This window comes from Phyllobates terribilis, unplaced genomic scaffold (assembly GCF_046119375.1).
Source record: "Phyllobates terribilis strain yellow unplaced genomic scaffold, ASM4611937v1 Scaffold_142__1_contigs__length_4687701, whole genome shotgun sequence".
NCBI classification, from domain to species: Eukaryota; Metazoa; Chordata; class Amphibia; order Anura; family Dendrobatidae; genus Phyllobates; species Phyllobates terribilis.
Genome location: NW_027362902.1, coordinates 2,292,007 through 2,317,914, shown reverse-complemented (window position 1 = coordinate 2,317,914; position 25,908 = coordinate 2,292,007). Strand labels below are relative to the sequence as shown.

The window sequence follows — 25,908 nt, the reverse complement described above, 5'->3', positions numbered from 1 at the left end:
GAAGGAGACAACGTTTCAGAAAAGGCATTGTAGCAAACCAAAAAAGAAATTTTAAGCGCAGCAGAGTAACCAGCGCACATACCTGTTAGCTCAGGTGAGTTTAAAAGGCTGCTGTTGATAACAAGGGCATTTGCTAAATAGATGGTGTGTGTGCAACAATATACTGAAAGGTCAATTATATTGTGCAGCTTATCTCACCACCTGTAGTTATTTAGGTGAAAGCTCCAAAATGCTTGCCTAATATGTCTGTTTATCCAAAAGGAAGTAAAAAGGGAGAGCTAGAAAGATAGCATTGCATCACATTACATGGCAATGCAATGCACAGTTGCTGAAGTTGAACCAAAATGAGCTTGTAATCTGGCTTCTGCAACTTTGAACATGAAAAATCCAATGAGGAGAAGAAAAGCAGAGCCAAAGAGTCCATCCCAAAATCCGACAAACAAGCAAAATGAACAAAAAACATTGAATTCAATTCTTTCTGATTTTAGAAACTGCATTAAAGAAGGGGTGCACCGGTCCTGGAGATACTGCAATACCAGGTCAATGCGTGGAGTGGACAGAGCAAGCTCTTTTTCCATCTCCCTGTTCTAAAAATCCATTTAATATATGGTCCCCAGATAGGGGACGTATCAGATATTAAACTGATAAGAACAGATACTACACTTGATCTTAGCCAAAAGGCCGAGAAGCGATAACCAGAATTGGTTTCAAACTACGGAGCCACCCAAGGATCCTAAAAAGTCCATTTGTGGAGATGAGCTCCTGGACTCCCGTTAAGAAGACATGTTGTCAACCTCTAGATCCCTTACATGCCTGCACTTTTCGGCTTGCTGCTGCTGCAATCCACGCGTTTTAGATCTGCATAACTCCACCTCTTTAAACACAGCACCTTCACCCCCTGCTGTTCCCACCCGCCTCAACACCGTTGGAAGGGAGGAGAACCAATTAAGGCGGGGGGTGGGGTGGAACGAGCAGCTGTCTACCCTTAGCAGGAGGGCTCCTGATTACATACCTCTCCTGCTGCTGCTGCTGCTGGCTGTCCAGCAGCAGACTGAAGGTGGCTGCTGCTGTGCACAGGTATATAAAGGCTCAGAGCCTATTATGACACGCGCAGCCAGCGTTCCATTGCCACATTCCATCTACTGCAGGCAGGATACCTGGCTGGCTGAATGTCGCTGAGAAGCTCACAGAGACCGCCATAAGCAACAGTTTAACAGAATGCCACAGACTAATCAACCAAACTTTTTGGGTTGGGTTCTCTTTTATAGTCTGCAGGCATTAAATGAAAGAAGTCAGTGTTCCAGCAGAAGGAGACAACGTTTCAGAAAAGGCATTGTAGCAAACCAAAAAAGAAATTTTAAGCGCAGCAGAGTAACCAGCGCACATACCTGTTAGCTCAGGTGAGTTTAAAAGGCTGCTGTTGATAACAAGGGCATTTGCTAAATAGATGGTGTGTGTGCAACAATATACTGAAAGGTCAATTATATTGTGCAGCTTATCTCACCACCTGTAGTTATTTAGGTGAAAGCTCCAAAATGCTTGCCTAATATGTCTGTTTATCCAAAAGGAAGTAAAAAGGGAGAGCTAGAAAGATAGCATTGCATCACATTACATGGCAATGCAATGCACAGTTGCTGAAGTTGAACCAAAATGAGCTTGTAATCTGGCTTCTGCAACTTTGAACATGAAAAATCCAATGAGGAGAAGAAAAGCAGAGCCAAAGAGTCCATCCCAAAATCCGACAAACAAGCAAAATGAACAAAAAACATTGAATTCAATTCTTTCTGATTTTAGAAACTGCATTAAAGAAGGGGTGCACCGGTCCTGGAGATACTGCAATACCAGGTCAATGCGTGGAGTGGACAGAGCAAGCTCTTTTTCCATCTCCCTGTTCTAAAAATCCATTTAATATATGGTCCCCAGATAGGGGACGTATCAGATATTAAACTGATAAGAACAGATACTACACTTGATCTTAGCCAAAAGGCCGAGAAGCGATAACCAGAATTGGTTTCAAACTACGGAGCCACCCAAGGATCCTAAAAAGTCCATTTGTGGAGATGAGCTCCTGGACTCCCGTTAAGAAGACATGTTGTCAACCTCTAGATCCCTTACATGCCTGCACTTTTCGGCTTGCTGCTGCTGCAATCCACGCGTTTTAGATCTGCATAACTCCACCTCTTTAAACACAGCACCTTCACCCCCTGCTGTTCCCACCCGCCTCAACACCGTTGGAAGGGAGGAGAACCAATTAAGGCGGGGGGTGGGGTGGAACGAGCAGCTGTCTACCCTTAGCAGGAGGGCTCCTGATTACATACCTCTCCTGCTGCTGCTGCTGCTGGCTGTCCAGCAGCAGACTGAAGGTGGCTGCTGCTGTGCACAGGTATATAAAGGCTCAGAGCCTATTATGACACGCGCAGCCAGCGTTCCATTGCCACATTCCATCTACTGCAGGCAGGATACCTGGCTGGCTGAATGTCGCTGAGAAGCTCACAGAGACCGCCATAAGCAACAGTTTAACAGAATGCCACAGACTAATCAACCAAACTTTTTGGGTTGGGTTCTCTTTTATAGTCTGCAGGCATTAAATGAAAGAAGTCAGTGTTCCAGCAGAAGGAGACAACGTTTCAGAAAAGGCATTGTAGCAAACCAAAAAAGAAATTTTAAGCGCAGCAGAGTAACCAGCGCACATACCTGTTAGCTCAGGTGAGTTTAAAAGGCTGCTGTTGATAACAAGGGCATTTGCTAAATAGATGGTGTGTGTGCAACAATATACTGAAAGGTCAATTATATTGTGCAGCTTATCTCACCACCTGTAGTTATTTAGGTGAAAGCTCCAAAATGCTTGCCTAATATGTCTGTTTATCCAAAAGGAAGTAAAAAGGGAGAGCTAGAAAGATAGCATTGCATCACATTACATGGCAATGCAATGCACAGTTGCTGAAGTTGAACCAAAATGAGCTTGTAATCTGGCTTCTGCAACTTTGAACATGAAAAATCCAATGAGGAGAAGAAAAGCAGAGCCAAAGAGTCCATCCCAAAATCCGACAAACAAGCAAAATGAACAAAAAACATTGAATTCAATTCTTTCTGATTTTAGAAACTGCATTAAAGAAGGGGTGCACCGGTCCTGGAGATACTGCAATACCAGGTCAATGCGTGGAGTGGACAGAGCAAGCTCTTTTTCCATCTCCCTGTTCTAAAAATCCATTTAATATATGGTCCCCAGATAGGGGACGTATCAGATATTAAACTGATAAGAACAGATACTACACTTGATCTGAGCCAAAAGGCCGAGAAGCGATAACCAGAATTGGTTTCAAACTACGGAGCCACCCAAGGATCCTAAAAAGTCCATTTGTGGAGATGAGCTCCTGGACTCCCGTTAAGAAGACATGTTGTCAACCTCTAGATCCCTTACATGCCTGCACTTTTCGGCTTGCTGCTGCTGCAATCCACGCGTTTTAGATCTGCATAACTCCACCTCTTTAAACACAGCACCTTCACCCCCTGCTGTTCCCACCCGCCTCAACACCGTTGGAAGGGAGGAGAACCAATTAAGGCGGGGGGTGGGGTGGAACGAGCAGCTGTCTACCCTTAGCAGGAGGGCTCCTGATTACATACCTCTCCTGCTGCTGCTGCTGCTGGCTGTCCAGCAGCAGACTGAAGGTGGCTGCTGCTGTGCACAGGTATATAAAGGCTCAGAGCCTATTATGACACGCGCAGCCAGCGTTCCATTGCCACATTCCATCTACTGCAGGCAGGATACCTGGCTGGCTGAATGTCGCTGAGAAGCTCACAGAGACCGCCATAAGCAACAGTTTAACAGAATGCCACAGACTAATCAACCAAACTTTTTGGGTTGGGTTCTCTTTTATAGTCTGCAGGCATTAAATGAAAGAAGTCAGTGTTCCAGCAGAAGGAGACAACGTTTCAGAAAAGGCATTGTAGCAAACCAAAAAAGAAATTTTAAGCGCAGCAGAGTAACCAGCGCACATACCTGTTAGCTCAGGTGAGTTTAAAAGGCTGCTGTTGATAACAAGGGCATTTGCTAAATAGATGGTGTGTGTGCAACAATATACTGAAAGGTCAATTATATTGTGCAGCTTATCTCACCACCTGTAGTTATTTAGGTGAAAGCTCCAAAATGCTTGCCTAATATGTCTGTTTATCCAAAAGGAAGTAAAAAGGGAGAGCTAGAAAGATAGCATTGCATCACATTACATGGCAATGCAATGCACAGTTGCTGAAGTTGAACCAAAATGAGCTTGTAATCTGGCTTCTGCAACTTTGAACATGAAAAATCCAATGAGGAGAAGAAAAGCAGAGCCAAAGAGTCCATCCCAAAATCCGACAAACAAGCAAAATGAACAAAAAACATTGAATTCAATTCTTTCTGATTTTAGAAACTGCATTAAAGAAGGGGTGCACCGGTCCTGGAGATACTGCAATACCAGGTCAATGCGTGGAGTGGACAGAGCAAGCTCTTTTTCCATCTCCCTGTTCTAAAAATCCATTTAATATATGGTCCCCAGATAGGGGACGTATCAGATATTAAACTGATAAGAACAGATACTACACTTGATCTTAGCCAAAAGGCCGAGAAGCGATAACCAGAATTGGTTTCAAACTACGGAGCCACCCAAGGATCCTAAAAAGTCCTATTGTGGAGATGAGCTCCTGGACTCCCGTTAAGAAGACATGTTGTCAACCTCTAGATCCCTTACATGCCTGCACTTTTCGGCTTGCTGCTGCTGCAATCCACGCGTTTTAGATCTGCATAACTCCACCTCTTTAAACACAGCACCTTCACCCCCTGCTGTTCCCACCCGCCTCAACACCGTTGGAAGGGAGGAGAACCAATTAAGGCGGGGGGTGGGGTGGAACGAGCAGCTGTCTACCCTTAGCAGGAGGGCTCCTGATTACATACCTCTCCTGCTGCTGCTGCTGCTGGCTGTCCAGCAGCAGACTGAAGGTGGCTGCTGCTGTGCACAGGTATATAAAGGCTCAGAGCCTATTATGACACGCGCAGCCAGCGTTCCATTGCCACATTCCATCTACTGCAGGCAGGATACCTGGCTGGCTGAATGTCGCTGAGAAGCTCACAGAGACCGCCATAAGCAACAGTTTAACAGAATGCCACAGACTAATCAACCAAACTTTTTGGGTTGGGTTCTCTTTTATAGTCTGCAGGCATTAAATGAAAGAAGTCAGTGTTCCAGCAGAAGGAGACAACGTTTCAGAAAAGGCATTGTAGCAAACCAAAAAAGAAATTTTAAGCGCAGCAGAGTAACCAGCGCACATACCTGTTAGCTCAGGTGAGTTTAAAAGGCTGCTGTTGATAACAAGGGCATTTGCTAAATAGATGGTGTGTGTGCAACAATATACTGAAAGGTCAATTATATTGTGCAGCTTATCTCACCACCTGTAGTTATTTAGGTGAAAGCTCCAAAATGCTTGCCTAATATGTCTGTTTATCCAAAAGGAAGTAAAAAGGGAGAGCTAGAAAGATAGCATTGCATCACATTACATGGCAATGCAATGCACAGTTGCTGAAGTTGAACCAAAATGAGCTTGTAATCTGGCTTCTGCAACTTTGAACATGAAAAATCCAATGAGGAGAAGAAAAGCAGAGCCAAAGAGTCCATCCCAAAATCCGACAAACAAGCAAAATGAACAAAAAACATTGAATTCAATTCTTTCTGATTTTAGAAACTGCATTAAAGAAGGGGTGCACCGGTCCTGGAGATACTGCAATACCAGGTCAATGTGTGGAGTGGACAGAGCAAGCTCTTTTTCCATCTCCCTGTTCTAAAAATCCATTTAATATATGGTCCCCAGATAGGGGACGTATCAGATATTAAACTGATAAGAACAGATACTACACTTGATCTTAGCCAAAAGGCCGAGAAGCGATAACCAGAATTGGTTTCAAACTACGGAGCCACCCAAGGATCCTAAAAAGTCCATTTGTGGAGATGAGCTCCTGGACTCCCGTTAAGAAGACATGTTGTCAACCTCTAGATCCCTTACATGCCTGCACTTTTCGGCTTGCTGCTGCTGCAATCCACGCGTTTTAGATCTGCATAACTCCACCTCTTTAAACACAGCACCTTCACCCCCTGCTGTTCCCACCCGCCTCAACACCGTTGGAAGGGAGGAGAACCAATTAAGGCGGGGGGTGGGGTGGAACGAGCAGCTGTCTACCCTTAGCAGGAGGGCTCCTGATTACATACCTCTCCTGCTGCTGCTGCTGCTGGCTGTCCAGCAGCAGACTGAAGGTGGCTGCTGCTGTGCACAGGTATATAAAGGCTCAGAGCCTATTATGACACGCGCAGCCAGCGTTCCATTGCCACATTCCATCTACTGCAGGCAGGATACCTGGCTGGCTGAATGTCGCTGAGAAGCTCACAGAGACCGCCATAAGCAACAGTTTAACAGAATGCCACAGACTAATCAACCAAACTTTTTGGGTTGGGTTCTCTTTTATAGTCTGCAGGCATTAAATGAAAGAAGTCAGTGTTCCAGCAGAAGGAGACAACGTTTCAGAAAAGGCATTGTAGCAAACCAAAATAGAAATTTTAAGCGCAGCAGAGTAACCAGCGCACATACCTGTTAGCTCAGGTGAGTTTAAAAGGCTGCTGTTGATAACAAGGGCATTTGCTAAATAGATGGTGTGTGTGCAACAATATACTGAAAGGTCAATTATATTGTGCAGCTTATCTCACCACCTGTAGTTATTTAGGTGAAAGCTCCAAAATGCTTGCCTAATATGTCTGTTTATCCAAAAGGAAGTAAAAAGGGAGAGCTAGAAAGATAGCATTGCATCACATTACATGGCAATGCAATGCACAGTTGCTGAAGTTGAACCAAAATGAGCTTGTAATCTGGCTTCTGCAACTTTGAACATGAAAAATCCAATGAGGAGAAGAAAAGCAGAGCCAAAGAGTCCATCCCAAAATCCGACAAACAAGCAAAATGAACAAAAAACATTGAATTCAATTCTTTCTGATTTTAGAAACTGCATTAAAGAAGGGGTGCACCGGTCCTGGAGATACTGCAATACCAGGTCAATGCGTGGAGTGGACAGAGCAAGCTCTTTTTCCATCTCCCTGTTCTAAAAATCCATTTAATATATGGTCCCCAGATAGGGGACGTATCAGATATTAAACTGATAAGAACAGATTTTTTTGATAGAAGCTGCATCCAAGGCACTGAAAAATGTGACCGAAGTCACACCAAAACAGCGCACGAGGCGAGGATTCATGTGGACCCTTCCCGGAGGAGAGGGTCCCCAATAAACCATCCCCATCCCTCCGAGCCAGAAGGCCACAGCGAGGGTCAGGGATCTCCGATGCTCTCCCTAGCCGAAGCCGGAGAAGAGCCGTTTTCGTGCTCCCAGCTTCCATCTAGGCTGCCACCCTAGTGGAGCTGGAGCCTGTGTTGGTTTCTCAGCCCAAAGCTGACCGGACCTCCGACCGGGTTTATAAAAATTCCCCTTCCTAGCCCGGAGGCCAGGAATAGGGGGGGTTGCTCAGAAAGTATGATTGGCAAAGGTGCGGCGTGCTACGAAGCCAAGTCTTTCTGGGGTTCCCAGTCCCAGTAAGCTTGGACTCCCACCAGGGCGCCTACTCCTGGGGCACATTGCTCCAAAGCCCTCACACTTACCCAGCCTAGTGACTTCGATCCTGGAGGGCCATGTTTTCCATCAGATAACTCTATGAGCCACCTGGCGTACTAACAAGTGCACCAAACCAGTGTGTAATATGCATCAATTTACTAGGGCAGCCCAAGGACAAAACTGCCTTTTCAAAAGATACTACACTTGATCTTAGCCAAAAGGCCGAGAAGCGATAACCAGAATTGGTTTCAAACTACGGAGCCACCCAAGGATCCTAAAAAGTCCATTTGTGGAGATGAGCTCCTGGACTCCCGTTAAGAAGACATGTTGTCAACCTCTAGATCCCTTACATGCCTGCACTTTTCGGCTTGCTGCTGCTGCAATCCACGCGTTTTAGATCTGCATAACTCCACCTCTTTAAACACAGCACCTTCACCCCCTGCTGTTCCCACCCGCCTCAACACCGTTGGAAGGGAGGAGAACCAATTAAGGCGGGGGGTGGGGTGGAACGAGCAGCTGTCTACCCTTAGCAGGAGGGGTCCTGATTACATACCTCTCCTGCTGCTGCTGCTGCTGGCTGTCCAGCAGCAGACTGAAGGTGGCTGCTGCTGTGCACAGGTATATAAAGGCTCAGAGCCTATTATGACACGCGCAGCCAGCGTTCCATTGCCACATTCCATCTACTGCAGGCAGGATACCTGGCTGGCTGAATGTCGCTGAGAAGCTCACAGAGACCGCCATAAGCAACAGTTTAACAGAATGCCACAGACTAATCAACCAAACTTTTTGGGTTGGGTTCTCTTTTATAGTCTGCAGGCATTAAATGAAAGAAGTCAGTGTTCCAGCAGAAGGAGACGTTTCAGAAAAGGCATTGTAGCAAACCAAAAAAGAAATTTTAAGCGCAGCAGAGTAACCAGCGCACATACCTGTTAGCTCAGGTGAGTTTAAAAGGCTGCTGTTGATAACAAGGGCATTTGCTAAATAGATGGTGTGTGTGCAACAATATACTGAAAGGTCAATTATATTGTGCAGCTTATCTCACCACCTGTAGTTATTTAGGTGAAAGCTCCAAAATGCTTGCCTAATATGTCTGTTTATCCAAAAGGAAGTAAAAAGGGAGAGCTAGAAAGATAGCATTGCATCACATTACATGGCAATGCAATGCACAGTTGCTGAAGTTGAACCAAAATGAGCTTGTAATCTGGCTTCTGCAACTTTGAACATGAAAAATCCAATGAGGAGAAGAAAAGCAGAGCCAAAGAGTCCATCCCAAAATCCGACAAACAAGCAAAATGAACAAAAAACATTGAATTCAATTCTTTCTGATTTTAGAAACTGCATTAAAGAAGGGGTGCACCGGTCCTGGAGATACTGCAATACCAGGTCAATGCGTGGAGTGGACAGAGCAAGCTCTTTTTCCATCTCCCTGTTCTAAAAATCCATTTAATATATGGTCCCCAGATAGGGGACGTATCAGATATTAAACTGATAAGAACAGATACTACACTTGATCTTAGCCAAAAGGCCGAGAAGCGATAACCAGAATTGGTTTCAAACTACGGAGCCACCCAAGGATCCTAAAAAGTCCATTTGTGGAGATGAGCTCCTGGACTCCCGTTAAGAAGACATGTTGTCAACCTCTAGATCCCTTACATGCCTGCACTTTTCGGCTTGCTGCTGCTGCAATCCACGCGTTTTAGATCTGCATAACTCCACCTCTTTAAACACAGCACCTTCACCCCCTGCTGTTCCCACCCGCCTCAACACCGTTGGAAGGGAGGAGAACCAATTAAGGCGGGGGGTGGGGTGGAACGAGCAGCTGTCTACCCTTAGCAGGAGGGCTCCTGATTACATACCTCTCCTGCTGCTGCTGGCTGTCCAGCAGCAGACTGAAGGTGGCTGCTGCTGTGCACAGGTATATAAAGGCTCAGAGCCTATTATGACACGCGCAGCCAGCGTTCCATTGCCACATTCCATCTACTGCAGGCAGGATACCTGGCTGGCTGAATGTCGCTGAGAAGCTCACAGAGACCGCCATAAGCAACAGTTTAACAGAATGCCACAGACTAATCAACCAAACTTTTTGGGTTGGGTTCTCTTTTATAGTCTGCAGGCATTAAATGAAAGAAGTCAGTGTTCCAGCAGAAGGAGACAACGTTTCAGAAAAGGCATTGTAGCAAACCAAAAAAGAAATTTTAAGCGCAGCAGAGTAACCAGCGCACATACCTGTTAGCTCAGGTGAGTTTAAAAGGCTGCTGTTGATAACAAGGGCATTTGCTAAATAGATGGTGTGTGTGCAACAATATACTGAAAGGTCAATTATATTGTGCAGCTTATCTCACCACCTGTAGTTATTTAGGTGAAAGCTCCAAAATGCTTGCCTAATATGTCTGTTTATCCAAAAGGAAGTAAAAAGGGAGAGCTAGAAAGATAGCATTGCATCACATTACATGGCAATGCAATGCACAGTTGCTGAAGTTGAACCAAAATGAGCTTGTAATCTGGCTTCTGCAACTTTGAACATGAAAAATCCAATGAGGAGAAGAAAAGCAGAGCCAAAGAGTCCATCCCAAAATCCGACAAACAAGCAAAATGAACAAAAAACATTGAATTCAATTCTTTCTGATTTTAGAAACTGCATTAAAGAAGGGGTGCACCGGTCCTGGAGATACTGCAATACCAGGTCAATGCGTGGAGTGGACAGAGCAAGCTCTTTTTCCATCTCCCTGTTCTAAAAATCCATTTAATATATGGTCCCCAGATAGGGGACGTATCAGATATTAAACTGATAAGAACAGATACTACACTTGATCTTAGCCAAAAGGCCGAGAAGCGATAACCAGAATTGGTTTCAAACTACGGAGCCACCCAAGGATCCTAAAAAGTCCATTTGTGGAGATGAGCTCCTGGACTCCCGTTAAGAAGACATGTTGTCAACCTCTAGATCCCTTACATGCCTGCACTTTTCGGCTTGCTGCTGCTGCAATCCACGCGTTTTAGATCTGCATAACTCCACCTCTTTAAACACAGCACCTTCACCCCCTGCTGTTCCCACCCGCCTCAACACCGTTGGAAGGGAGGAGAACCAATTAAGGCGGGGGGTGGGGTGGAACGAGCAGCTGTCTACCCTTAGCAGGAGGGCTCCTGATTACATACCTCTCCTGCTGCTGCTGCTGCTGGCTGTCCAGCAGCAGACTGAAGGTGGCTGCTGCTGTGCACAGGTATATAAAGGCTCAGAGCCTATTATGACACGCGCAGCCAGCGTTCCATTGCCACATTCCATCTACTGCAGGCAGGATACCTGGCTGGCTGAATGTCGCTGAGAAGCTCACAGAGACCGCCATAAGCAACAGTTTAACAGAATGCCACAGACTAATCAACCAAATTTTTGGGTTGGGTTCTCTTTTATAGTCTGCAGGCATTAAATGAAAGAAGTCAGTGTTCCAGCAGAAGGAGACAACGTTTCAGAAAAGGCATTGTAGCAAACCAAAAAAGAAATTTTAAGCGCAGCAGAGTAACCAGCGCACATACCTGTTAGCTCAGGTGAGTTTAAAAGGCTGCTGTTGATAACAAGGGCATTTGCTAAATAGATGGTGTGTGTGCAACAATATACTGAAAGGTCAATTATATTGTGCAGCTTATCTCACCACCTGTAGTTATTTAGGTGAAAGCTCCAAAATGCTTGCCTAATATGTCTGTTTATCCAAAAGGAAGTAAAAAGGGAGAGCTAGAAAGATAGCATTGCATCACATTACATGGCAATGCAATGCACAGTTGCTGAAGTTGAACCAAAATGAGCTTGTAATCTGGCTTCTGCAACTTTGAACATGAAAAATCCAATGAGGAGAAGAAAAGCAGAGCCAAAGAGTCCATCCCAAAATCCGACAAACAAGCAAAATGAACAAAAAACATTGAATTCAATTCTTTCTGATTTTAGAAACTGCATTAAAGAAGGGGTGCACCGGTCCTGGAGATACTGCAATACCAGGTCAATGCGTGGAGTGGACAGAGCAAGCTCTTTTTCCATCTCCCTGTTCTAAAAATCCATTTAATATATGGTCCCCAGATAGGGGACGTATCAGATATTAAACTGATAAGAACAGATACTACACTTGATCTTAGCCAAAAGGCCGAGAAGCGATAACCAGAATTGGTTTCAAACTACGGAGCCACCCAAGGATCCTAAAAAGTCCATTTGTGGAGATGAGCTCCTGGACTCCCGTTAAGAAGACATGTTGTCAACCTCTAGATCCCTTACATGCCTGCACTTTTCGGCTTGCTGCTGCTGCAATCCACGCGTTTTAGATCTGCATAACTCCACCTCTTTAAACACAGCACCTTCACCCCCTGCTGTTCCCACCCGCCTCAACACCGTTGGAAGGGAGGAGAACCAATTAAGGCGGGGGGTGGGGTGGAACGAGCAGCTGTCTACCCTTAGCAGGAGGGCTCCTGATTACATACCTCTCCTGCTGCTGCTGCTGCTGGCTGTCCAGCAGCAGACTGAAGGTGGCTGCTGCTGTGCACAGGTATATAAAGGCTCAGAGCCTATTATGACACGCGCAGCCAGCGTTCCATTGCCACATTCCATCTACTGCAGGCAGGATACCTGGCTGGCTGAATGTCGCTGAGAAGCTCACAGAGACCGCCATAAGCAACAGTTTAACAGAATGCCACAGACTAATCAACCAAATTTTTGGGTTGGGTTCTCTTTTATAGTCTGCAGGCATTAAATGAAAGAAGTCAGTGTTCCAGCAGAAGGAGACAACGTTTCAGAAAAGGCATTGTAGCAAACCAAAAAAGAAATTTTAAGCGCAGCAGAGTAACCAGCGCACATACCTGTTAGCTCAGGTGAGTTTAAAAGGCTGCTGTTGATAACAAGGGCATTTGCTAAATAGATGGTGTGTGTGCAACAATATACTGAAAGGTCAATTATATTGTGCAGCTTATCTCACCACCTGTAGTTATTTAGGTGAAAGCTCCAAAATGCTTGCCTAATATGTCTGTTTATCCAAAAGGAAGTAAAAAGGGAGAGCTAGAAAGATAGCATTGCATCACATTACATGGCAATGCAATGCACAGTTGCTGAAGTTGAACCAAAATGAGCTTGTAATCTGGCTTCTGCAACTTTGAACATGAAAAATCCAATGAGGAGAAGAAAAGCAGAGCCAAAGAGTCCATCCCAAAATCCGACAAACAAGCAAAATGAACAAAAAACATTGAATTCAATTCTTTCTGATTTTAGAAACTGCATTAAAGAAGGGGTGCACCGGTCCTGGAGATACTGCAATACCAGGTCAATGCGTGGAGTGGACAGAGCAAGCTCTTTTTCCATCTCCCTGTTCTAAAAATCCATTTAATATATGGTCCCCAGATAGGGGACGTATCAGATATTAAACTGATAAGAACAGATACTACACTTGATCTTAGCCAAAAGGCCGAGAAGCGATAACCAGAATTGGTTTCAAACTACGGAGCCACCCAAGGATCCTAAAAAGTCCATTTGTGGAGATGAGCTCCTGGACTCCCGTTAAGAAGACATGTTGTCAACCTCTAGATCCCTTACATGCCTGCACTTTTCGGCTTGCTGCTGCTGCAATCCACGCGTTTTAGATCTGCATAACTCCACCTCTTTAAACACAGCACCTTCACCCCCTGCTGTTCCCACCCGCTTCAACACAGTTGGAAGGGAGGAGAACCAATTAAGGCGGGGGGTGGGGTGGAACGAGCAGCTGTCTACCCTTAGCAGGAGGGCTCCTGATTACATACCTCTCCTGCTGCTGCTGCTGCTGGCTGTCCAGCAGCAGACTGAAGGTGGCTGCTGCTGTGCACAGGTATATAAAGGCTCAGAGCCTATTATGACACGCGCAGCCAGCGTTCCATTGCCACATTCCATCTACTGCAGGCAGGATACCTGGCTGGCTGAATGTCGCTGAGAAGCTCACAGAGACCGCCATAAGCAACAGTTTAACAGAATGCCACAGACTAATCAACCAAACTTTTTGGGTTGGGTTCTCTTTTATAGTCTGCAGGCATTAAATGAAAGAAGTCAGTGTTCCAGCAGAAGGAGACAACGTTTCAGAAAAGGCATTGTAGCAAACCAAAAAAGAAATTTTAAGCGCAGCAGAGTAACCAGCGCACATACCTGTTAGCTCAGGTGAGTTTAAAAGGCTGCTGTTGATAACAAGGGCATTTGCTAAATAGATGGTGTGTGTGCAACAATATACTGAAAGGTCAATTATATTGTGCAGCTTATCTCACCACCTGTAGTTATTTAGGTGAAAGCTCCAAAATGCTTGCCTAATATGTCTGTTTATCCAAAAGGAAGTAAAAAGGGAGAGCTAGAAAGATAGCATTGCATCACATTACATGGCAATGCAATGCACAGTTGCTGAAGTTGAACCAAAATGAGCTTGTAATCTGGCTTCTGCAACTTTGAACATGAAAAATCCAATGAGGAGAAGAAAAGCAGAGCCAAAGAGTCCATCCCAAAATCCGAAAAACAAGCAAAATGAACAAAAAACATTGAATTCAATTCTTTCTGATTTTAGAAACTGCATTAAAGAAGGGGTGCACCGGTCCTGGAGATACTGCAATACCAGGTCAATGCGTGGAGTGGACAGAGCAAGCTCTTTTTCCATCTCCCTGTTCTAAAAATCCATTTAATATATGGTCCCCAGATAGGGGACGTATCAGATATTAAACTGATAAGAACAGATACTACACTTGATCTTAGCCAAAAGGCCGAGAAGCGATAACCAGAATTGGTTTCAAACTACGGAGCCACCCAAGGATCCTAAAAAGTCCATTTGTGGAGATGAGCTCCTGGACTCCCGTTAAGAAGACATGTTGTCAACCTCTAGATCCCTTACATGCCTGCACTTTTCGGCTTGCTGCTGCTGCAATCCACGCGTTTTAGATCTGCATAACTCCACCTCTTTAAACACAGCACCTTCACCCCCTGCTGTTCCCACCCGCCTCAACACCATTGGAAGGGAGGAGAACCAATTAAGGCGGGGGGTGGGGTGGAACGAGCAGCTGTCTACCCTTAGCAGGAGGGCTCCTGATTACATACCTCTCCTGCTGCTGCTGCTGCTGGCTGTCCAGCAGCAGACTGAAGGTGGCTGCTGCTGTGCACAGGTATATAAAGGCTCAGAGCCTATTATGACACGCGCAGCCAGCGTTCCATTGCCACATTCCATCTACTGCAGGCAGGATACCTGGCTGGCTGAATGTCGCTGAGAAGCTCACAGAGACCGCCATAAGCAACAGTTTAACAGAATGCCACAGACTAATCAACCAAACTTTTTGGGTTGGGTTCTCTTTTATAGTCTGCAGGCATTAAATGAAAGAAGTCAGTGTTCCAGCAGAAGGAGACAACGTTTCAGAAAAGGCATTGTAGCAAACCAAAAAAGAAATTTTAAGCGCAGCAGAGTAACCAGCGCACATACCTGTTAGCTCAGGTGAGTTTAAAAGGCTGCTGTTGATAACAAGGGCATTTGCTAAATAGATGGTGTGTGTGCAACAATATATTGAAAGGTCAATTATATTGTGCAGCTTATCTCACCACCTGTAGTTATTTAGGTGAAAGCTCCAAAATGCTTGCCTAATATGTCTGTTTATCCAAAAGGAAGTAAAAAGGGAGAGCTAGAAAGATAGCATTGCATCACATTACATGGCAATGCAATGCACAGTTGCTGAAGTTGAACCAAAATGAGCTTGTAATCTGGCTTCTGCAACTTTGAACATGAAAAATCCAATGAGGAGAAGAAAAGCAGAGCCAAAGAGTCCATCCCAAAATCCGACAAACAAGCAAAATGAACAAAAAACATTGAATTCAATTCTTTCTGATTTTAGAAACTGCATTAAAGAAGGGGTGCACCGGTCCTGGAGATACTGCAATACCAGGTCAATGCGTGGAGTGGACAGAGCAAGCTCTTTTTCCATCTCCCTGTTCTAAAAATCCATTTAATATATGGTCCCCAGATAGGGGACGTATCAGATATTAAACTTATAAGAACAGATACTACACTTGATCTTAGCCAAAAGGCCGAGAAGCGATAACCAGAATTGGTTTCAAACTACGGAGCCACCCAAGGATCCTAAAAAGTCCATTTGTGGAGATGAGCTCCTGGACTCCCGTTAAGAAGACATGTTGTCAACCTCTAGATCCCTTACATGCCTGCACTTTTCGGCTTGCTGCTGCTGCAATCCACGCGTTTTAGATCTGCATAACTCCACCTCTTTAAACACAGCACCTTCACCCCCTGCTGTTCCCACCCGCCTCAACACCGTTGGAAGGGAGGAGAACCAATTAAGGCGGGGGGTGGGGTGGAACGAGCAGCTGTCTACCCTTAGCAGGAGGGCTCTTGATTACATACCTCTCCTGCTGCTGCTGCTGCTGGCTGTCCAGCAGCAGACTGAAGGTGGCTGCTGCTGTGCACAGGTATATAAAGGCTCAGAGCCTATTATGACACGCGCAGCCAGCGTTCCATTGCCACATTCCATCTACTGCAGGCAGGATACCTGGCTGGCTGAATGTCGCTGAGAAGCTCACAGAGACCGCCATAAGCAACAGTTTAACAGAATGCCACAGACTAATCAACCAAACTTTTTGGGTTGGGTTCTCTTTTATAGTCTGCAGGCATTAAATGAAAGAAGTCAGTGTTCCAGCAGAAGGAGACAACGTTTCAGAAAAGGCATTGTAGCAAACCAAAAAAGAAATTTTAAGCGCAGCAGAGTAACCAGCGCACATACCTGTTAGCTCAGGTGAGTTTAAAAGGCTGCTGTTGATAACAAGGGCATTTGCTAAATAGATGGTGTGTGTGCAACAATATACTGAAAGGTCAATTATATTGTGCAGCTTATCTCACCACCTGTAGTTATTTAGGTGAAAGCTCCAAAATGCTTGCCTAATATGTCTGTTTATCCAAAAGGAAGTAAAAAGGGAGAGCTAGAAAGATAGCATTGCATCACATTACATGGCAATGCAATGCACAGTTGCTGAAGTTGAACCAAAATGAGCTTGTAATCTGGCTTCTGCAACTTTGAACATGAAAAATCCAATGAGGAGAAGAAAAGCAGAGCCAAAGAGTCCATCCCAAAATCCGACAAACAAGCAAAATGAACAAAAAACATTGAATTCAATTCTTTCTGATTTTAGAAACTGCATTAAAGAAGGGGTGCACCGGTCCTGGAGATACTGCAATACCAGGTCAATGCGTGGAGTGGACAGAGCAAGCTCTTTTTCCATCTCCCTGTTCTAAAAATCCATTTAATATATGGTCCCCAGATAGGGGACGTATCAGATATTAAACTGATAAGAACAGATACTACACTTGATCTTAGCCAAAAGGCCGAGAAGCGATAACCAGAATTGGTTTCAAACTACGGAGCCACCCAAGGATCCTAAAAAGTCCATTTGTGGAGATGAGCTCCTGGACTCCCGTTAAGAAGACATGTTGTCAACCTCTAGATCCCTTACATGCCTGCACTTTTCGGCTTGCTGCTGCTGCAATCCACGCGTTTTAGATCTGCATAACTCCACCTCTTTAAACACAGCACCTTCACCCCCTGCTGTTCCCACCCGCCTCAACACCGTTGGAAGGGAGGAGAACCAATTAAGGCGGGGGGTGGGGTGGAACGAGCAGCTGTCTACCCTTAGCAGGAGGGCTCCTGATTACATACCTCTCCTGCTGCTGCTGCTGCTGGCTGTCCAGCAGCAGACTGAAGGTGGCTGCTGCTGTGCACAGGTATATAAAGGCTCAGAGCCTATTATGACACGCGCAGCCAGCGTTCCATTGCCACATTCCATCTACTGCAGGCAGGATACCTGGCTGGCTGAATGTCGCTGAGAAGCTCACAGAGACCGCCATAAGCAACAGTTTAACAGAATGCCACAGACTAATCAACCAAACTTTTTGGGTTGGGTTCTCTTTTATAGTCTGCAGGCATTAAATGAAAGAAGTCAGTGTTCCAGCAGAAGGAGACAACGTTTCAGAAAAGGCATTGTAGCAAACCAAAAAAGAAATTTTAAGCGCAGCAGAGTAACCAGCGCACATACCTGTTAGCTCAGGTGAGTTTAAAAGGCTGCTGTTGATAACAAGGGCATTTGCTAAATAGATGGTGTGTGTGCAACAATATACTGAAAGGTCAATTATATTGTGCAGCTTATCTCACCACCTGTAGTTATTTAGGTGAAAGCTCCAAAATGCTTGCCTAATATGTCTGTTTATCCAAAAGGAAGTAAAAAGGGAGAGCTAGAAAGATAGCATTGCATCACATTACATGGCAATGCAATGCACAGTTGCTGAAGTTGAACCAAAATGAGCTTGTAATCTGGCTTCTGCAACTTTGAACATGAAAAATCCAATGAGGAGAAGAAAAGCAGAGCCAAAGAGTCCATCCCAAAATCCGACAAACAAGCAAAATGAACAAAAAACATTGAATTCAATTCTTTCTGATTTTAGAAACTGCATTAAAGAAGGGGTGCACCGGTCCTGGAGATACTGCAATACCAGGTCAATGCGTGGAGTGGACAGAGCAAGCTCTTTTTCCATCTCCCTGTTCTAAAAATCCATTTAATATATGGTCCCCAGATAGGGGACGTATCAGATATTAAACTGATAAGAACAGATACTACACTTGATCTTAGCCAAAAGGCCGAGAAGCGATAACCAGAATTGGTTTCAAACTACGGAGCCACCCAAGGATCCTAAAAAGTCCATTTGTGGAGATGAGCTCCTGGACTCCCGTTAAGAAGACATGTTGTCAACCTCTAGATCCCTTACATGCCTGCACTTTTCGGCTTGCTGCTGCTGCAATCCACGCGTTTTAGATCTGCATAACTCCACCTCTTTAAACACAGCACCTTCACCCCCTGCTGTTCCCACCCGCCTCAACACCGTTGGAAGGGAGGAGAACCAATTAAGGCGGGGGGTGGGGTGGAACGAGCAGCTGTCTACCCTTAGCAGGAGGGCTCCTGATTACATACCTCTCCTGCTGCTGCTGCTGCTGGCTGTCCAGCAGCAGACTGAAGGTGGCTGCTGCTGTGCACAGGTATATAAAGGCTCAGAGCCTATTATGACACGCGCAGCCAGCGTTCCATTGCCACATTCCATCTACTGCAGGCAGGATACCTGGCTGGCTGAATGTCGCTGAGAAGCTCACAGAGACCGCCATAAGCAACAGTTTAACAGAATGCCACAGACTAATCAACCAAACTTTTTGGGTTGGGTTCTCTTTTATAGTCTGCAGGCATTAAATGAAAGAAGTCAGTGTTCCAGCAGAAGGAGACAACGTTTCAGAAAAGGCATTGTAGCAAACCAAAAAAGAAATTTTAAGCGCAGCAGAGTAACCAGCGCACATACCTGTTAGCTCAGGTGAGTTTAAAAGGCTGCTGTTGATAACAAGGGCATTTGCTAAATAGATGGTGTGTGTGCAACAATATACTGAAAGGTCAATTATATTGTGCAGCTTATCTCACCACCTGTAGTTATTTAGGTGAAAGCTCCAAAATGCTTGCCTAATATGTCTGTTTATCCAAAAGGAAATAAAAAGGGAGAGCTAGAAAGATAGCATTGCATCACATTACATGGCAATGCAATGCACAGTTGCTGAAGTTGAACCAAAATGAGCTTGTAATCTGGCTTCTGCAACTTTGAACATGAAAAATCCAATGAGGAGAAGAAAAGCAGAGCCAAAGAGTCCATCCCAAAATCCGACAAACAAGCAAAATGAACAAAAAACATTGAATTCAATTCTTTCTGATTTTAGAAACTGCATTAAAGAAGGGGTGCACCGGTCCTGGAGATACTGCAATACCAGGTCAATGCGTGGAGTGGACAGAGCAAGCTCTTTTTCCATCTCCCTGTTCTAAAAATCCATTTAATATATGGTCCCCAGATAGGGGACGTATCAGATATTAAACTGATAAGAACAGATTTTTTGATTGAAGCTGCATCCAAGGCACTGAAATATGTGACCGAAGTCACACCAAAACAGCGCACGAGGCGAGGATTCATGTGGACCCTTACCGGAGGAGAGGGTCCCCAATAAACCATCCCCATCCCTCCGAGCCAGAAGGCCACAGCGAGGGTCGGGGATCTCCGATGCTCTCTCTTGCCGAAGCCAGAGAAGAGCCGTTTTCGTGCTCCCAGCGTCCAGCTAGGCTGCCACCCTAGTGGAGCTGGAGCCTGTGTTGGTTTCTCAGCCCAAAGCTGACCGGACCTCCGACCGGGTTTATAAAAATTCCCCTTCCTAGCCCGGAGGCCAGGAATAGGGGGTGTTGCTCAGAAAGTATGATTGGCAAAGGTGCGGCGTGCTACGAAGCCCAAGTCTTTCTGGGGTTCCCAGTCCCAGTAAGCTTGGACTCCCACCAGGGCGCCTACTCCTGGGGCACATTGCTCCAAAGCCCTCACACTTACCAAGCCTAGTGACTTCGATCCTGGAGGGCCATGTTTTCCATCAGATGACTCTATGAGCCACCTGGCGTACTAACAAGTGCACCAAACCAGTGTGTAATGTGCATCAATTTACTAGAGCAGCCCAAGGACAAAACCGCCTTTTCAAAAGATACTACACTTGATCTTAGCCAAAAGGCCGAGAAGCGATAACCAGAATTGGTTTCAAACTACGGAGCCACCCAAGGATCCTAAAAAGTCCATTTGTGGAGATGAGCTCCTGGACTCCCGTTAAGAAGACATGTTGTCAACCTCTAGATCCCTTACATGCCTGCACTTTTCGGCTTGCTGCTGCTGCAATCCACGCGTTTTAGATCTGCATAACTCCACCTCTTTAAACACAGCACCTTCACCCCCTGCTGTTCCCACCTGCCTCAACACCGTTGGAAGGGAGGAGAACCAATTAAGGCGGGAGCTGGGGTGGAACGAGCAGCTGTCTACCCTTAGCAGGAGGGCTCCTGATCACATACCTCTCCTGCTGCTGCTGCTGCTGGCTGTCCAGCAGCAGACTGAAGGTGGCTGCTGCTGTGCACAGGTATATAAAGGCTCAGAGCCTATTATGACACGCGCAGCCAGCGTTCCATTGCCACATTCCATCTACTGCAGGCAGGATACCTGGCTGGCTGAATGTCGCTGAGAAGCTCACAGAGACCGCCATAAGCAACAGTTTAACAGAATGCCACAGACTAATCAACCAAACTTTTTGGGTTGGGTTCTCTTTTATAGTCTGCAGGCATTAAATGAAAGAAGTCAGTGTTCCAGCAGAAGGAGACAACGTTTCAGAAAAGGCATTGTAGCAAACCAAAAAAGAAATTTTAAGCGCAGCAGAGTAACCAGCGCACATACCTGTTAGCTCAGGTGAGTTTAAAAGGCTGCTGTTGATAACAAGGGCATTTGCTAAATAGATGGTGTGTGTGCAACAATATACTGAAAGGTCAATTATATTGTGCAGCTTATCTCACCACCTGTAGTTATTTAGGTGAAAGCTCCAAAATGCTTGCCTAATATGTCTGTTTATCCAAAAGGAAGTAAAAAGGGAGAGCTAGAAAGATAGCATTGCATCACATTACATGGCAATGCAATGCACAGTTGCTGAAGTTGAACCAAAATGAGCTTGTAATCTGGCTTCTGCAACTTTGAACATGAAAAATCCAATGAGGAGAAGAAAAGCAGAGCCAAAGAGTCCATCCCAAAATCCGACAAACAAGCAAAATGAACAAAAAACATTGAATTCAATTCTTTCTGATTTTAGAAACTGCATTAAAGAAGGGGTGCACCGGTCCTGGAGATACTGCAATACCAGGTCAATGCGTGGAGTGGACAGAGCAAGCTCTTTTTCCATCTCCCTGTTCTAAAAATCCATTTAATATATGGTCCCCAGATAGGGGACGTATCAGATATTAAACTGATAAGAACAGATTTTTTTTTTTTTTGAAAGCCCGAATTCGTGTACAAAACCCGAGTGCGCTTAAAAAAGTGACAAGTGCCACAAAAAAAGTGCACTAGGATGCTGGTCTTCTTGAAACCCTCTCCAAAAGGAGAAGGGTCCCCCAGATACTACACTTGATCTTAGCCAAAAGGACGAGAAGCGATAACCAGAATTGGTTTCAAACTACGGAGCCACCCAAGGATCCTAAAAAGTCCATTTGTGGAGATGAGCTCCTGGACTCCCGTTAAGAAGACATGTTGTCAACCTCTAGATCCCTTACATGCCTGCACTTTTCGGCTTGCTGCTGCTGCAATCCACGCGTTTTAGATCTGCATAACTCCACCTCTTTAAACACAGCACCTTCACCCCCTGCTGTTCCCACCCGCCTCAACACCATTGGAAGGGAGGAGAACCAATTAAGGCGGGGGGTGGGGTGGAACGAGCAGCTGTCTACCCTTAGCAGGAGGGCTCCTGATTACATACCTCTCCTGCTGCTGCTGCTGCTGGCTGTCCAGCAGCAGACTGAAGGTGGCTGCTGCTGTGCACAGGTATATAAAGGCTCAGAGCCTATTATGACACGCGCAGCCAGCGTTCCATTGCCACATTCCATCTACTGCAGGCAGGATACCTGGCTGGCTGAATGTCGCTGAGAAGCTCACAGAGACCGCCATAAGCAACAGTTTAACAGAATGCCACAGACTAATCAACCAAACTTTTTGGGTTGGGTTCTCTTTTATAGTCTGCAGGCATTAAATGAAAGAAGTCAGTGTTCCAGCAGAAGGAGACAACGTTTCAGAAAAGGCATTGTAGCAAACCAAAAAAGAAATTTTAAGCGCAGCAGAGTAACCAGCGCACATACCTGTTAGCTCAGGTGAGTTTAAAAGGCTGCTGTTGATAACAAGGGCATTTGCTAAATAGATGGTGTGTGTGCAACAATATACTGAAAGGTCAATTATATTGTGCAGCTTATCTCACCACCTGTAGTTATTTAGGTGAAAGCTCCAAAATGCTTGCCTAATATGTCTGTTTATCCAAAAGGAAGTAAAAAGGGAGAGCTAGAAAGATAGCATTGCATCACATTACATGGCAATGCAATGCACAGTTGCTGAAGTTGAACCAAAATGAGCTTGTAATCTGGCTTCTGCAACTTTGAACATGAAAAATCCAATGAGGAGAAGAAAAGCAGAGCCAAAGAGTCCATCCCAAAATCCGACAAACAAAATGAACAAAAAACATTGAATTCAATCCTTTCTGATTTTAGAAACTGCATTAAAGAAGGGGTGCACCGGTCCTGGAGATACTGCAATACCAGGTCAATGCGTGGAGTGGACAGAGCAAGCTCTTTTTCCATCTCCCTGTTCTAAAAATCCATTTAATATATGGTCCCCAGATAGGGGACGTATCAGATATTAAACTGATAAGAACAGATACTACACTTGATCTTAGCCAAAAGGCCGAGAAGCGATAACCAGAATTGGTTTCAAACTATGGAGCCACCCAAGGATCCTAAAAAGTCCATTTGTGGAGATGAGCTCCTGGACTCCTGTTAAGAAGACATGTTGTCAACCTCTAGATCCCTTACATGCCTGCACTTTTCGGCTTGCTGCTGCTGCAATCTACGCGTTTTAGATCTGCATAACTCCACCTCTTTAAACACAGCACCTTCACCCCCTGCTGTTCCCACCCGCCTCAACACCGTTGGAAGGGAGGAGAACCAATTAAGGCGGGGGGTGGGGTGGAACGAGCAGCTGTCTACCCTTAGCAGGAGGGCTCCTGATTACATACCTCTCCTGCTGCTGCTGCTGCTGGCTGTCCAGCAGCAGACTGAAGGTGGCTGCTGCTGTGCACAGGTATATAAAGGCTCAGAGCCTATTATGACACGCGCAGCCAGCGTTCCATTGCCACATTCCATCTACTGCAGGCAGGATACCTGGCTGGCTGAATGTCGCTGAGAAGCTCACAGAGACCGCCATAAGCAACAGTTTAACAGAATGCCACAGACTAATCAACCAAACTTTTTGGGTTGGGTTCTCTTTTATAGTCTGCAGGCATTAAATGAAAGAAGTCAGTGTTCCAGCAGAAGGAGACAACGTTTCAGAAAAGGCATTGTAGCAAACCAAAAAAGAAATTTTAAGCGCAGCAGAGTAACCAGCGCACATACCTGTTAGCTCAGGTGAGTTTAAAAGGCTGCTGTTGATAACAAGGGCATTTGCTAAATAGATGGTGTGTGTGCAACAATATACTGAAAGGTCAATTATATTGTGCAGCTTATCTCACCACCTGTAGTTATTTAGGTGAAAGCTCCAAAATGCTTGCCTAATATGTCTGTTTATCCAAAAGGAAGTAAAAAGGGAGAGCTAGAAAGATAGCATTGCATCACATTACATGGCAATGCAATGCACAGTTGCTGAAGTTGAACCAAAATGAGCTTGTAATCTGGCTTCTGCAACTTTGAACATGAAAAATCCAATGAGGAGAAGAAAAGCAGAGCCAAAGAGTCCATCCCAAAATCCGAAAAACAAGCAAAATGAACAAAAAACATTGAATTCAATTCTTTCTGATTTTAGAAACTGCATTAAAGAAGGGGTGCACCGGTCCTGGAGATACTGCAATACCAGGTCAATGCGTGGAGTGGACAGAGCAAGCTCTTTTTCCATCTCCCTGTTCTAAAAATCCATTTAATATATGGTCCCCAGATAGGGGACGTATCAGATATTAAACTGATAAGAACAGATACTACACTTGATCTTAGCCAAAAGGCCGAGAAGCGATAACCAGAATTGGTTTCAAACTACGGAGCCACCCAAGGATCCTAAAAAGTCCATTTGTGGAGATGAGCTCCTGGACTCCCGTTAAGAAGACATGTTGTCAACCTCTAGATCCCTTACATGCCTGCACTTTTTGGCTTGCTGCTGCTGCAATCCACGCGTTTTAGATCTGCATAACTCCACCTCTTTAAACACAGCACCTTCACCCCCTGCTGTTCCCACCCGCCTCAACACCGTTGGAAGGGAGGAGAACCAATTAAGGCGGGGGGTGGGGTGGAACGAGCAGCTGTCTACCCTTAGCAGGAGGGCTCCTGATTACATACCTCTCCTGCTGCTGCTGCTGCTGGCTGTCCAGCAGCAGACTGAAGGTGGCTGCTGCTGTGCACAGGTATATAAAGGCTCAGAGCCTATTATGACACGCGCAGCCAGCGTTCCATTGCCACATTCCATCTACTGCAGGCAGGATACCTGGCTGGCTGAATGTCGCTGAGAAGCTCACAGAGACCGCCATAAGCAACAGTTTAACAGAATGCCACAGACTAATCAACCAAACTTTTTGGGTTGGGTTCTCTTTTATAGTCTGCAGGCATTAAATGAAAGAAGTCAGTGTTCCAGCAGAAGGAGACAACGTTTCAGAAAAGGCATTGTAGCAAACCAAAAAAGAAATTTTAAGCGCAGCAGAGTAACCAGCGCACATACCTGTTAGCTCAGGTGAGTTTAAAAGGCTGCTGTTGATAACAAGGGCATTTGCTAAATAGATGGTGTGTGTGCAACAATATACTGAAAGGTCAATTATATTGTGCAGCTTATCTCACCACCTGTAGTTATTTAGGTGAAAGCTCCAAAATGCTTGCCTAATATGTCTGTTTATCCAAAAGGAAGTAAAAAGGGAGAGCTAGAAAGATAGCATTGCATCACATTACATGGCAATGCAATGCACAGTTGCTGAAGTTGAACCAAAATGAGCTTGTAATCTGGCTTCTGCAACTTTGAACATGAAAAATCCAATGAGGAGAAGAAAAGCAGAGCCAAAGAGTCCATCCCAAAATCCGACAAACAAGCAAAATGAACAAAAAACATTGAATTCAATTCTTTCTGATTTTAGAAACTGCATTAAAGAAGGGGTGCACCGGTCCTGGAGATACTGCAATACCAGGTCAATGCGTGGAGTGGACAGAGCAAGCTCTTTTTCCATCTCCCTGTTCTAAAAATCCATTTAATATATGGTCCCCAGATAGGGGACGTATCAGATATTAAACTGATAAGAACAGATACTACACTTGATCTTAGCCAAAAGGCCGAGAAGCGATAACCAGAATTGGTTTCAAACTACGGAGCCACCCAAGGATCCTAAAAAGTCCATTTGTGGAGATGAGCTCCTGGACTCCCGTTAAGAAGACATGTTGTCAACCTCTAGATCCCTTACATGCCTGCACTTTTCGGCTTGCTGCTGCTGCAATCCACGCGTTTTAGATCTGCATAACTCCACCTCTTTAAACACAGCACCTTCACCCCCTGCTGTTCCCACCCGCCTCAACACCGTTGGAAGGGAGGAGAACCAATTAAGGCGGGGGGTGGGGTGGAACGAGCAGCTGTCTACCCTTAGCAGGAGGGCTCCTGATTACATACCTC

General features: G+C 45.3%; 18 non-coding genes and 3 pseudogenes across 18 annotated transcripts; all 21 read right to left on the bottom strand.

The window, feature by feature from the left end:
* Positions 1–502: 502 nt before the first annotated feature.
* On the bottom strand, positions 503–693 carry LOC141205630 (U2 spliceosomal RNA). Its single transcript, XR_012276311.1, has one exon. It is a non-coding gene; the product is annotated as a U2 spliceosomal RNA (small nuclear RNA).
* Positions 694–1,808: 1,115 nt separating this feature from the next.
* On the bottom strand, positions 1,809–1,999 carry LOC141205629 (U2 spliceosomal RNA). The gene has a single exon (XR_012276310.1). It is a non-coding gene; the product is annotated as a U2 spliceosomal RNA (small nuclear RNA).
* Positions 2,000–3,114: 1,115 nt separating this feature from the next.
* LOC141206041 (U2 spliceosomal RNA) lies at positions 3,115–3,305 on the bottom strand. Its single transcript, XR_012276707.1, has one exon. It is a non-coding gene; the product is annotated as a U2 spliceosomal RNA (small nuclear RNA).
* Positions 3,306–4,420: 1,115 nt separating this feature from the next.
* Positions 4,421–4,611, bottom strand: LOC141205627 (U2 spliceosomal RNA). The gene has a single exon (XR_012276308.1). It is a non-coding gene; the product is annotated as a U2 spliceosomal RNA (small nuclear RNA).
* A 1,115-nt stretch (positions 4,612–5,726) lies between these two features.
* LOC141206075 (U2 spliceosomal RNA) lies at positions 5,727–5,917 on the bottom strand. Its single transcript, XR_012276741.1, has one exon. It is a non-coding gene; the product is annotated as a U2 spliceosomal RNA (small nuclear RNA).
* A 1,115-nt stretch (positions 5,918–7,032) lies between these two features.
* LOC141206189 (U2 spliceosomal RNA) lies at positions 7,033–7,215 on the bottom strand. The gene has a single exon (XR_012276855.1). It is a non-coding gene; the product is annotated as a U2 spliceosomal RNA (small nuclear RNA).
* A 524-nt stretch (positions 7,216–7,739) lies between these two features.
* LOC141206392 (U2 spliceosomal RNA) lies at positions 7,740–7,855 on the bottom strand (annotated as a pseudogene).
* A 1,112-nt stretch (positions 7,856–8,967) lies between these two features.
* LOC141205626 (U2 spliceosomal RNA) lies at positions 8,968–9,158 on the bottom strand. Its single transcript, XR_012276307.1, has one exon. It is a non-coding gene; the product is annotated as a U2 spliceosomal RNA (small nuclear RNA).
* Positions 9,159–10,267: 1,109 nt separating this feature from the next.
* On the bottom strand, positions 10,268–10,458 carry LOC141205625 (U2 spliceosomal RNA). The gene has a single exon (XR_012276306.1). It is a non-coding gene; the product is annotated as a U2 spliceosomal RNA (small nuclear RNA).
* A 1,114-nt stretch (positions 10,459–11,572) lies between these two features.
* LOC141205624 (U2 spliceosomal RNA) lies at positions 11,573–11,763 on the bottom strand. Its single transcript, XR_012276305.1, has one exon. It is a non-coding gene; the product is annotated as a U2 spliceosomal RNA (small nuclear RNA).
* A 1,114-nt stretch (positions 11,764–12,877) lies between these two features.
* Positions 12,878–13,068, bottom strand: LOC141205623 (U2 spliceosomal RNA). The gene has a single exon (XR_012276304.1). It is a non-coding gene; the product is annotated as a U2 spliceosomal RNA (small nuclear RNA).
* Positions 13,069–14,183: 1,115 nt separating this feature from the next.
* On the bottom strand, positions 14,184–14,374 carry LOC141205621 (U2 spliceosomal RNA). Its single transcript, XR_012276302.1, has one exon. It is a non-coding gene; the product is annotated as a U2 spliceosomal RNA (small nuclear RNA).
* A 1,115-nt stretch (positions 14,375–15,489) lies between these two features.
* LOC141206166 (U2 spliceosomal RNA) lies at positions 15,490–15,680 on the bottom strand. Its single transcript, XR_012276832.1, has one exon. It is a non-coding gene; the product is annotated as a U2 spliceosomal RNA (small nuclear RNA).
* Positions 15,681–16,795: 1,115 nt separating this feature from the next.
* On the bottom strand, positions 16,796–16,986 carry LOC141205620 (U2 spliceosomal RNA). Its single transcript, XR_012276301.1, has one exon. It is a non-coding gene; the product is annotated as a U2 spliceosomal RNA (small nuclear RNA).
* Positions 16,987–18,101: 1,115 nt separating this feature from the next.
* Positions 18,102–18,292, bottom strand: LOC141205619 (U2 spliceosomal RNA). Its single transcript, XR_012276300.1, has one exon. It is a non-coding gene; the product is annotated as a U2 spliceosomal RNA (small nuclear RNA).
* A 1,115-nt stretch (positions 18,293–19,407) lies between these two features.
* On the bottom strand, positions 19,408–19,589 carry LOC141206191 (U2 spliceosomal RNA). Its single transcript, XR_012276857.1, has one exon. It is a non-coding gene; the product is annotated as a U2 spliceosomal RNA (small nuclear RNA).
* Positions 19,590–20,114: 525 nt separating this feature from the next.
* Positions 20,115–20,230, bottom strand: LOC141206406 (U2 spliceosomal RNA; annotated as a pseudogene).
* A 1,115-nt stretch (positions 20,231–21,345) lies between these two features.
* LOC141206327 (U2 spliceosomal RNA) lies at positions 21,346–21,523 on the bottom strand (annotated as a pseudogene).
* Positions 21,524–22,783: 1,260 nt separating this feature from the next.
* LOC141205618 (U2 spliceosomal RNA) lies at positions 22,784–22,974 on the bottom strand. Its single transcript, XR_012276299.1, has one exon. It is a non-coding gene; the product is annotated as a U2 spliceosomal RNA (small nuclear RNA).
* A 1,115-nt stretch (positions 22,975–24,089) lies between these two features.
* Positions 24,090–24,280, bottom strand: LOC141205617 (U2 spliceosomal RNA). The gene has a single exon (XR_012276298.1). It is a non-coding gene; the product is annotated as a U2 spliceosomal RNA (small nuclear RNA).
* A 1,115-nt stretch (positions 24,281–25,395) lies between these two features.
* Positions 25,396–25,586, bottom strand: LOC141205616 (U2 spliceosomal RNA). The gene has a single exon (XR_012276297.1). It is a non-coding gene; the product is annotated as a U2 spliceosomal RNA (small nuclear RNA).
* Between the last annotated feature and the right edge of the window lie 322 nt (positions 25,587–25,908).